Source organism: Gavialis gangeticus, unplaced genomic scaffold, assembly GCF_001723915.1.
Source record: "Gavialis gangeticus isolate Ggan-Ray unplaced genomic scaffold, GavGan_comp1, whole genome shotgun sequence".
In the NCBI taxonomy this organism is placed as follows: domain Eukaryota; kingdom Metazoa; phylum Chordata; order Crocodylia; family Gavialidae; genus Gavialis; species Gavialis gangeticus.
The window spans coordinates 16,008,484-16,018,975 of NW_017728993.1; the positions used below are offsets into that span (position 1 = coordinate 16,008,484).

At 42.0% G+C, this 10,492-nt stretch overlaps 1 protein-coding gene and 1 long non-coding RNA gene across 4 annotated transcripts in view; both read left to right on the forward strand.

Moving 5' to 3' along the window:
• The window catches only part of LOC109286639, a 31,156-nt gene extending 29,191 nt beyond the window's left edge, over positions 1 to 1,965 (forward strand). For all 3 annotated transcript variants that reach the window (XR_002094640.1, XR_002094642.1, XR_002094641.1), the window contains exons 3-4: positions 515 to 516; positions 1,954 to 1,965. This is a non-coding gene — a long non-coding RNA (uncharacterized LOC109286639). The remainder of the gene's footprint in view (positions 1 to 514; positions 517 to 1,953) is intronic.
• The window catches only part of LRP8 (LDL receptor related protein 8), a 354,423-nt gene that overhangs the window by 48,333 nt on the left and 295,598 nt on the right, over positions 1 to 10,492 (forward strand). The gene's annotated exons all lie outside the window — the stretch shown is intronic.

Here is a 10,492-nt window from a genome sequence, read left to right on the forward strand (position 1 = left end):
GGGAGGAAGAACCAGCAGCATACCTACAGGCTGGGGAACTCCCTTCTTGTCAGTGCAGAGGCAGAAAAGGATCTTGGAGTCATCATGGATGCCAAGATGAACATGGGCCGGCAGTGTGGGGATGCAGTCAGGAAGGTCATGCATCCACAGATGCATCTCAAGCAGGTCCAAGGAGATGATCCTCCCCCTCTGTGCCACACTGGTCAGGCCGCAGCTGGAGTACTGTGTCCAGTTCTGGGTGCCGCACTTCAAGAGGGATGTGGATAACATAGAGAGGGTCCAGAGAAAGACCACTCGCATGATCGGGGGCAGCAGGGCAGGTCCTATGAGGAGGGACTCAGGGACCTGAACCTGTTCAGCCTGTGCAAGAGAAGGCTGAGGAGGGATCTAGTGTCCTGTTACAAACTAGTCAGAGGGGACCAGCAGGCATTGGGGGAGTCCCTGTTCCCTCAAGAGCTACCAGGAGTAACTAGAAATAATGGTCACAAGCTGGCAGAGGGTAAATTCAAATTAGACGTCAGGAGGCGCTACTTCACTGTCAGGGCGGCTAGGATCTGGAACCAACTTCCAAGCAAAGTGGTACTGGCTCCTACCTTGGGAGTATTTAAGACAAGGCTAGACAATCACCTTGCGGGGGTCGTTTGACCCCAGTACTCTTTCGTGCCATGGCAGCAGGTCAGACTTGATGATCTGCTCAGGTCCCTTCCAACCCTACAAACTATGAAACTATGAAAATTCATCCAGAACACCATTATAAGAAATGCCAAGCTTCATTGCCTTCTGAATTTGGATGAGTTCCTTATTAGCCATCAGGTTGTGAACGTACATAGATAATGGGATTTGTATTGGCTGTCATTTTTCTGTGATTTGAAAGACTGTTGCATCTAACAGAAAATGTACAGCTGGTTTCAGTCATTCTACGACCAGCATGACCTTCTTCAAAACCATTAGCAAGTAATGCCACAACATTGTCAATGTCATTGGGTGTGTTGTCCTCTTTTAGTTCATTGATCTCACATGACCATAGGATTCCAGCCTCTGTCCAATGTTTGCAATAAAGAAGCTTGGCTACATTCCGTATCAGTTTAGGAGTTTCTGTACCCCAGCTGTTAACTCCACTTTCAACATATGCTTCTCCGTGCTTGGGGGAATAAACTATGGATGATTTATTTCTGCAATATCTGCAGTGAAACCCAATGTCTTTTCAAAATGATCTTCAAGCTTCTTCTACAGAGATTGTGGAGCATGTCTGTCATCACAAGCCTTCAAGATTTCTTCATTGGTGATCATCAAATCTCCTTATAGCTGTGCATACTCAAAGAATACTTCTCAAAGTGTATATACCTCTTTTTGTAGATTTCTAGACTCTCAACAAGAGAAGCACAGGGCTGCCAGAAAGCCTCATTTTGTTTCTCTGCTACCCATTTTTGCTGCTGTCAGTGATCTTTAGTTTCTCTTGTGTGCTCGTTATAGACAGGTCTGAGAAATGATTTCCACCAGTCTTTATGATAACCTGTATCCAGTGCTGCCGCTTTCAGTATTCCACCATCACTGTTTTGGTAAATAAGGCTTGCAAACATTCTTCTTTTTCTCATCTTGAACATATTAGACTGCACCTTTCAACATTTTCCAAGCACTGTCTATTTCAGTTCAGTGAAATTTTATAGATAACCTACTGCTTAGGGAGTCTCTGGTGCTGTTGCCTTCCAAGGGGGTTCCTCACAAATTACACACAAAGAAACTAACGAGGAACATCCTCGACTACTTCTTACTTGTGATTCAGTTGGTTCATCAGTAACTTCAGCATCGGTCTCTTCTGCAGCACTTAACAGATTGTGCGCCTCTGCATGCTTCAGGTTAACGCCTACAACATTTAACTTAGTTTTTATGCACTTTCTCTGGCTTATCGTCAACCTGTATTTGCTCATAAAGATATCAAAACTTGTGCCTAAGTCTTTCCATTCTTGAGCTTTTTGTGCAAGTTCATTCCATGTATCCTGGTGAAGGTTGCTGTAAGGGCTTCTTTTTGGATGTTGAAGTTTTTTCACGTGTAGCCCCTGTTCTATCAGCCATTGTTCTTAACTATTCATCTTCTCTTTATTCACTAAAAAAGAAGAAATAAAAAATTAATGTAGATAAGAAGTAGCAACAAAAGGATAGGATTACCAAAATGTTAAAAATGTATAGCATTATATGTTACATGTCTTGCCTTAAAAAGAGGTCTATAATGTTGTTGTTTTGCATTTAAAGGCTTAGAGCTGCCAAACATTAGGCCATTACTCATCAAAAGACAAAAAAAAATGTTCATAGGTTTTTGCCATACCTATTTAAAGTTGTTTAGAAAATCAAAATTGGCCTCATAGGTACCGAGATACCAACATTTATTCATCTCATTAGTCATGGCCACCATTTTTTAAGATAGCAGTGAAATGCCAAGATTAGAAAAGTGACCTCCAGCTTAAATTTCTTCTTTAGTACCTCAGTTATGAATTTCAAAAAAAAATGAAAAAGTCACTCCCAAAGGCTTTTATATATATGACTGGACTAGCAAGAGGTGCACATAGAGACAAACCCAGAGCAGTTAGGTAGTACTGAGAAGACTGGAGGCAGAGAGACCACATGGAGTTGTATATTGCTGTGTGTGGAGAGCCAAGATCCATGGTATTTTCTTCTGGCTTTGTTTATTACTAAATAGCTTAACTAAAGAGTGGCTGGGACTGGTTACGTCCAAACCTGGAGTCAAGGGATGGACTTTAGCATCCAAGTAGTTTCTTCTTTGGTGAAGCTCATGAATTAAGGAACATTTGCTAATTTGTTTTATACTGGATCCTGTTCCTTTTGGACTGCATTAATAAATTAAAGGACTGTGATTAGTAATTGATCTCCCCTGGTGATCTGTCCAAGGTGAAACAAATTGGTAATTGGATTCCATAATGAAATCAACCATTGGTGTCTTGAGAGGAAATGGACAGGGTGTAGAGGAGGAGGAGCCCTGTGAAACAACCCTTTGTCCTCCAAATAATATTCATCCACTCCTTTTCTCTATTACAATAAGTCATGGGGGTGAGACTGAAGGAGAAGACAAGGATTAGACCCTTGCACTGGGGAAGTGAAGATGATCCAACAGCAGCCTCTCACAATGAGCTACCCAAAGGTGGAAGTTTCATCATCTGATGGTTTTTACCATCTGAACTGAACACCTGGACTCACTAACTTACGCTGCAGGTTTAACAACTACACCCTTCAATCAAATTTTCTCTGCAATACTCCTACACTAGCACTGATTTTCTAGGCACCACTGTCTATATCCAGAAGGACTCTCACAAAGAACTATATACAGAAAACCCATGAACCATCACAGCTACATTCACAAAAACAGAAATCACTTCAAACAAACCAAAAAAGCAATGATCTACAATCAGGCCTTCAGATACCACTGCATCTGCTCTGAGATTATTCATGACACCCATCTTGCCAAATTGAAGTGTTTTTTTTAGCCAGCAAAGACAATCCAGCAGAGAAATAGACCATATCTTTGGAAGTGCCACCCAGATACTCCACAACAACAAACTACACTAAAAGAAAAGCAAACCCTTTGCTGACCACACACCCTTGGTTGTCACCTACCACCCCACATTTGAACCTATAAGAAGGCTCAAACAGCCAAAGCATATATTTGAAAAGAAATCAGACCTTGAGAAAAATATTCCCAGCCATTCCCCCCACTCTCTGCTCTTGGTCTTTAAACACCCCCCAAACATTGTCAGATTCATCATCAGAAGTAAACTTACTGTTGATCAAAATGCACTGAATAATCACTCCCTTTCTACCTTCACAATCCTCATGCTGAAAAGGAATCTATACCTTAAGGCAGGGCTGAGAACAGAAACTCATAACTTGACTGAACACTTGAAAATCTCGACTTAACAAAAGCAGTGGCTTTATGGCTCATTACAATCTACCATTCACTCCTACTGATCTCCCTGCATTCTACAGGTATTAATGACCCTCTTCCTTCTTCCATGGTTTTGGTCTTCCACTATCTAGATTGTCTTTACAACTTCACGTCTTCCGTTCCTATTTCAAATGCTTCCTCCATTCCCTGAAGCAGATTTATATAAAGCTAAACACAGACTTTTTTTTCCTTTCTGTTATTTAACTTGGCGTATGTCTGCTTTTTTCTCAGATCTGATAAAGAGCACTTTATGCCTGAACTTGTGTCCAGAAATTCCCCCAATTTTGCAGTTGATTTAATAACAGACATCACAAAAACCCGTCACTTTTCATACATTTTCTGGGCTGTCATGGCTACAACCTACACCAAACCTACTAAAACAGAAGTATATCTCGTTCTTTTCCTGATAGTCTATATCTGTATGTGTGGGTCATGGATACCTTAAATCAGGGTCAGGAGTTCTGTTGCCGTCAGACTTGTGTTAGTTCTTTTTAAAACAGTCCATTTCTTGTTAGTTTCTTTTCTTATTATAAGTATTCTTACAAAGGTGTATCTGCAATGAACCATCAAGGACAAAAAATGTTACTTAGTTTACTTGTAACTACAAGAACAGGATTGTCTAGAAATACTTAGAAGCCTATAACATATGGTTATTTCAGATACCTGTGGATGTGGGATGCTTATCCTTGAACTCTGACCTAGTTGAACAAGAACAGGAAACTGAAAAAAATCTAGGTTAATGTTGGTTGGCCACTCCTGCCTTAGCCCACCATGAAAAGCGAATTCTTAATGATCATTTGTGGCTGTAAATGAGTTTAAAAATTATTAGAAAGAATAGAAAAGAAAATGTGTTGCTTTCTTTGGCATAAGATATCCTGCCTCCAAGTGTCTTGTACTTTAATAAATATTGATTTCTTAAAACAAAAAATCTTAGATAATTAAAAATTTTGTGTGCGCAAGAATGTGGATAATTGTGAAAAAAAACTTGAAAGGGATGGTATTGCAGCTCTTTGTCTTTTCTTTTTTTCCATGGAAAGTCTTGAATTCTACCAATTTTTTAAATAATTATTTATTGAGCAGATTGTAAAGATATTTCTTGGCAGCTTCCAAAGTGCTTCCTAAAATAATTTTTACATGAGGTGCAATTTCTTCCCTATCTTTGTCTTTAGTTACATTATCTTTCTGCCTGTATGCCTTAAATTCCTAACCCAAGTTTATTAAACTTTTTCTGCATAACATTCAGGGTCAGATCCTATCCCACCTGTTCAGCATTTAAGTAGGCATATGTGCCTAACTGCAACTCTATTTCTTCCTGTTCAGGTCCCTGAAAAATAGTTAAAGCAACTATTTTTGCTGAGTACCTTAATCTTCCCCTTAAAATTGGGTTCCATCAGGAGCTGTGCTGACAAGCTGGTGAGCTTGGAGACCTCACTGAGGCTGCACTGCACAGTCAGTGGGGAGTGTCTGCGCCCTCTTGCTCTGCCCTCCTGGATCCACCGACATAGTTCTGCAGAACTTTAAGTCTTGAGTGCAACCTTGTGTAAAGTGAAATCTAATTTATTATGGCTGGAGATATTAAATCTAAATGAGACAAAATTATGATAGGTACTACATTCTAAAAGAAACAGTAATAACTCATCTCATCAACTTAGTGGGGTGAAGTTCCTTTCACCTACCATAAAGAGCTCTATTTAAAAGTAAAATAAAAAAAAACCCCTATAAAACTGTACAAACTATTAATTAAACCAAAGCAGCCTCCGAGATACAACTTTTAAAGTACTCGCTTTTGGATAGTTCTAATCTCTTCCTTACTTCCTGGGACTATTAGGTGTTGCACCAAGATCTTATACATTTGTACTGTGGGGATTTTTTTTTTTTTTTTCCTTCCCTCCAGGGACCTAGAAAAATGTGGGTTCAGTGAAGGTTCCCATTGCTCTTTGTTTCACTGCACTGTCACAGTGTCCCTGTTCAAAGTGGTCTGAGTTCCTATGCAGCTCTCCTTCAGCACAAGCAGCTGGTACTAGCCAAAGGGAAGCCATGCCGTTTTATGCTACACATTTGGGAAGTGTTAAAAATGCTAAGCCTAATTTTTCTAAAACTCCTTTTCCTGTTAAAATCATTAATATTTAGATTGCTGCAATGGGGGATGGGAGGACTGTGCCTTGTGATATAATTAATGCAAATTTGTCTGCAGAGTGATCATTCTGGCTGGAACAAAGGGTAACTTTTAATATAATTGAGGTGCTACAAAAATGCTGTGAAGGCCTTGCCAAAAAAAAAAATAAAATGTTCAAATACTGCCAGGAGTCAAGCTTTGAGATAAGGGAAGGCTGGATACTGAGTGGGGCATAAAGGTTCACCTTGAATGCCTGCGCAGTGGACACGGAGCCTGGCATGATTAGGTGGTGGGTCCAGGGGACGTGACTTCTGTTTCTGACTGGAGCCGTTTGTGACCTTTGCCCCGAAACTGAAATTGAACGCACATCTGTCTCTAGAGATCTGAGTCAGAAACCTTGCTGTGCATATGAGATTTGAATCTGACTTATGTTGAAATTGCCAGATGATGATTGGCATATTGCTTTAAGGTGATTTATCTACATGCTGCTTGAAGGTACGATAATCCTGTTGTGTGGATGGAGAAACCAGCACAGATGGGTTAAATGTAGAGGTGCACCAATATATCGGTGCCATATTGGATTGGCACCGACAAAAGAAAGATTAACATTATTGGCTGTTGGCTCTTTTTTGGCTGGTGTAGCTGGTTTTTACATATAATATGTCTTCTGTTTGGGGCCCCTGGATGCCATGTGCATACGTGCAGCTGCATGCAGGAACGCAGCTGGGAGAGCAGTACCCTGCAGGTAAGTCTGTGGGGGAGGGATGGGATGGGGGCGCAAATTGAGGCTTCATGGTGAGGGAGGGAGTGGGGCCCGGAGCACTACCCAGCCAGGGTGGTGAATGGGACCTGGGGACAGGGCAGGGAGCAGGATGGAGTTGCAGGAGGTTGGGGAGGGGAGGTGGTTCCCTGCTGCTGGATACCTCCCCCAAGGGAGAAATGGGGGGCCATGTGCCCCCCAAGATTTGTGCATGGGGTTGGATGTGGGCTCTGGGGTCACCATATTGCCTTTGCCCTGGGAGCTGTGTGTCAGCATGTCCCCTGCTTGCCTGGCAGGAGTGGAGGTGGTGAGTTGTACCTCCTGTGGTCAGGCAGGCAGGGGACGCGCAGCCGGTGCGGAGCCCGTTGGGCAAAGGCAACAGAGCAGAGAGCCCCAAGCTCACAGTGGGCAGCCCACATCTGCCCTTGCCCTGCTCAGTTCCACTCTTGTTAAGCATCCCTGTTCTTAAAAATGGTGGTGGTGGCACTTTAACTAAAGCTCATCTTAGTTCAAGTGCCCCGCTGTCATTTTTTTTTTAAGCACAAGGATGTTGATCCCCTTGATGAACTGCCCGTGGCTCTGTCCCACTCCCTGCCCCGGTGCTGGGTCCCATTTACTGTCCTGGCTGGGCAGCACCCCCAGCCCCTGCCTCATTCCCTCCTTCATTGTGGGGACCTTAATGTGCCCCTTCCCCTCCACAGACTTACCAGCTGCTCTCCATGCTGCCCAGCTGCATTCCTGTAAATTGGTTATTGGATTGGTATTGGCCGATTTATATAGTTGGCTAATAATAATCAGCTATCAATATCAGCCAAGAAAATCTTTATCGGTGCACCCCTAGTTAAGTGACTTGCTCATGATTATGTGAGTCAGTAGCAGAGCTTGGGGCAGAAAGCTCATCCAGTGCCAATCCAAATGCAGTTATGGGGCTAATAAAAATATTTCACTTTTTATTTCGGGCTTCCTGCCTTTTAGTCTAGGTCAGGGCCTGGTAATTAGTTTAACCTTGCGGAGCTGATGCCAGGAGTGACTGTAACAGTAGAGTTCTAGATACCATTAGAAAATGAGATTTATAATGGGTTTAGAATAGTTTTGACAGCTATTAACCATAGCGTCACTAAAGAAGTCTTGCTGTCAAATTGTTTTAAAAGAAATGTTTTGTTTCTTGCACATCAATATTATTTTTATAGTATTAATATTTATTAAATGCTTAAAAGTATGCTTGGAACTGTACCAGATGCCAGAACAAACAGGGGCTCAGTTTCCATGGGAACAGGAGCTCAGTCTCTGACTTACAAAACCTGAAGGGACTTTCTCTTTTTGACAAATTAAAAAAAATCCATTTAAGCCATGCAAGGCTGTGTCCAATCTGGGATACAGGACTGTTCTCACTGCAAGTTTCTTCAGTGCGTTTTCAGGGTTCGAGCCTGGTCTCCCTAATGTGTATGCACCTGATGGTTTCCCAAGTGCTGTGCTAGCTGAATAGTGTTGTAACTGAAAACTCAGGGGCCAAAGTCCAAAGAAAAAACTCCCATTGTTTTCACTGGTGTATTGATCAGATCATAGTGTTTGATGCTTCTCCCTGCATCCTTGTAGCTGAGAGCACAGTTCTTTAAAAGCCTTCACTCTAACATCGTTAGTCAGTGTGGGCAGGGCCTCTCTCTGGTGAACTCTTCTGTGCCTCTTATCCATGTATTCATAACTGGGGTTTAAATCCCAGAGGGCTCCCCCCCGACCCTTTTTTGCCGGGGGGGGGTGGTGGTGGTGGTGTTGGGAGGCAGTTGCTATTTTATAACTTCCAGCCTCTCTCTCTCTTGCATGTTTATTTCCTGAACCTGTTTTCCAGTGTAATGTCTGTCACTGTCGCACTATTTCTAGATGCAACAGTGAATGAAAACCCTCTCCAGGTCCAAAGTCTGGGTCTTTTTGCGCATCACTTCGGAGAGAGTTTTCTTCGTCTCCCTGCTTCCTCTCAAGAATAAAATCACCAAGGTATTGAAGAACACAGCTGGTCTTGTTATTTTGGTTTGTGTGTTTGGTGTTGTCTCCAGATTTACCTCTGCCGGATGGCAGTGCTATAGTCTGCCACAACACCAGCTGCTTGGTTTGCTGATTGTGCAAAGATTATGTCATTTAAACCCTGCTGGGTTTGCTGGACTAAGTTCTTCCAGATGTGAAACCACTTTGTTTGCCCCCAGGAGGAGTCACAAACATGAAAATCTAATGCAGGAAGACCATTGACATCTATCTTCCAAGAACAGACAAAGGACAGCGGATGATTCCTGATGTAAAATTGCAGATTGGCACGTCATTTCTCTCAGCGTGAATCATGCCTGTGTCCATGGTGCTGCTTATAAACAAAGACAAATGTCCCCATTTCTTTTGTATTTATTGATGCACAGAGAGTGAGACCCTCAGAATTAGGCTTTTGCATGCAGTATGTAGCTCCTGGTTCCACTCAGTTTGATAAAATTGCATCACCATCTGTAGTAAAAATCAGCGTCTGATATTACACACATTGTGAGTCTTCACTAGTTTCTTTTTAGGCCAGATAAGCATTTTTTTTTTTCATTTTATAAATGTGAAAACTGAAGTAGAGAGGCTGCGACTTGCCCAAGGCCAAAGAGCAAGTCAGTGGCAAAGCTGGAATTAAGAGTTGTGAGATCTTGTTTCTTACTCTCTTGCTTTCTGTAGCTATTTCTGTCTCTAAGACTTACTGACTGTTTAATGGTTTTGCCTGATCTTTGTATTGGTGATAGTTTGTAGTACACTGAGATAAGTTTAAATGTTTAAAGAGCATACAGTTCTAAGCTGTTTATTTTTTGGGGTTGCATGCTGGGAATATCTCTAACAATACAGTTGGGGGTTTTTTCTAAGGGCTTGACTCGCATATAAAATGTGGAAATTGGTGAGTGGAGCATTATGCTAGTTTTCATTTCCACAGTGAACTTCTGTTTATACAGCATAGCGCATCCTGAAGGATCCCAGAGTGCTCCCTGTATGCAGATAGCTTGGAGTGTAATGCAGCCACCCCTGTGATGGAGCCTGACAGCAGCTGTTCAGTATTGCACATAAATACTCCACCTATGTTTAAAACAAAAAAAAAATGAAAACTTCATACTTCTGATGGCCATTTCTTACTAACTTTTTACAGACCAGAAAGGTGCATCTGACTACAAAGCAGTAGGAGCAATGTGAATCCATGTCTTAAAGTATCCATTCGCTACAGCTAAATTTTAGGTAGATTAAAATCTGCTTGTCTTATGAGAAGAGACCACTTGAGTTGTGCTTGTCAGTAAGTAGCACACTGTTTCCTATTTTCCAAGCCAAAAGAACTGAGTCACATTTTAGTTTTGAGAAGCCTCGTGCATTCAATTTTCTAGTGACAGTTGGACTGTCTCCACTTCACCCATGGCCACAGTATCTCCTGCCCCTGCTTTACACCCATCCATCATCACAACGCTATCAATCTATCATTGCGATTTGATCACTAGTGTGTTGTTTCTGTGATGCATTGCTGTTGGCTGAAAAGGAAACTGGCAGTAGCTCAGATGCCTAAAGAAATGTTAGTTCATTATTGTTATGCATCTTATACTTTTTCTCTTATTTCCCTCTTCTTTCCCCTCCCCCCCGCACAAAAAAACCAAACAACCCCCCCCCC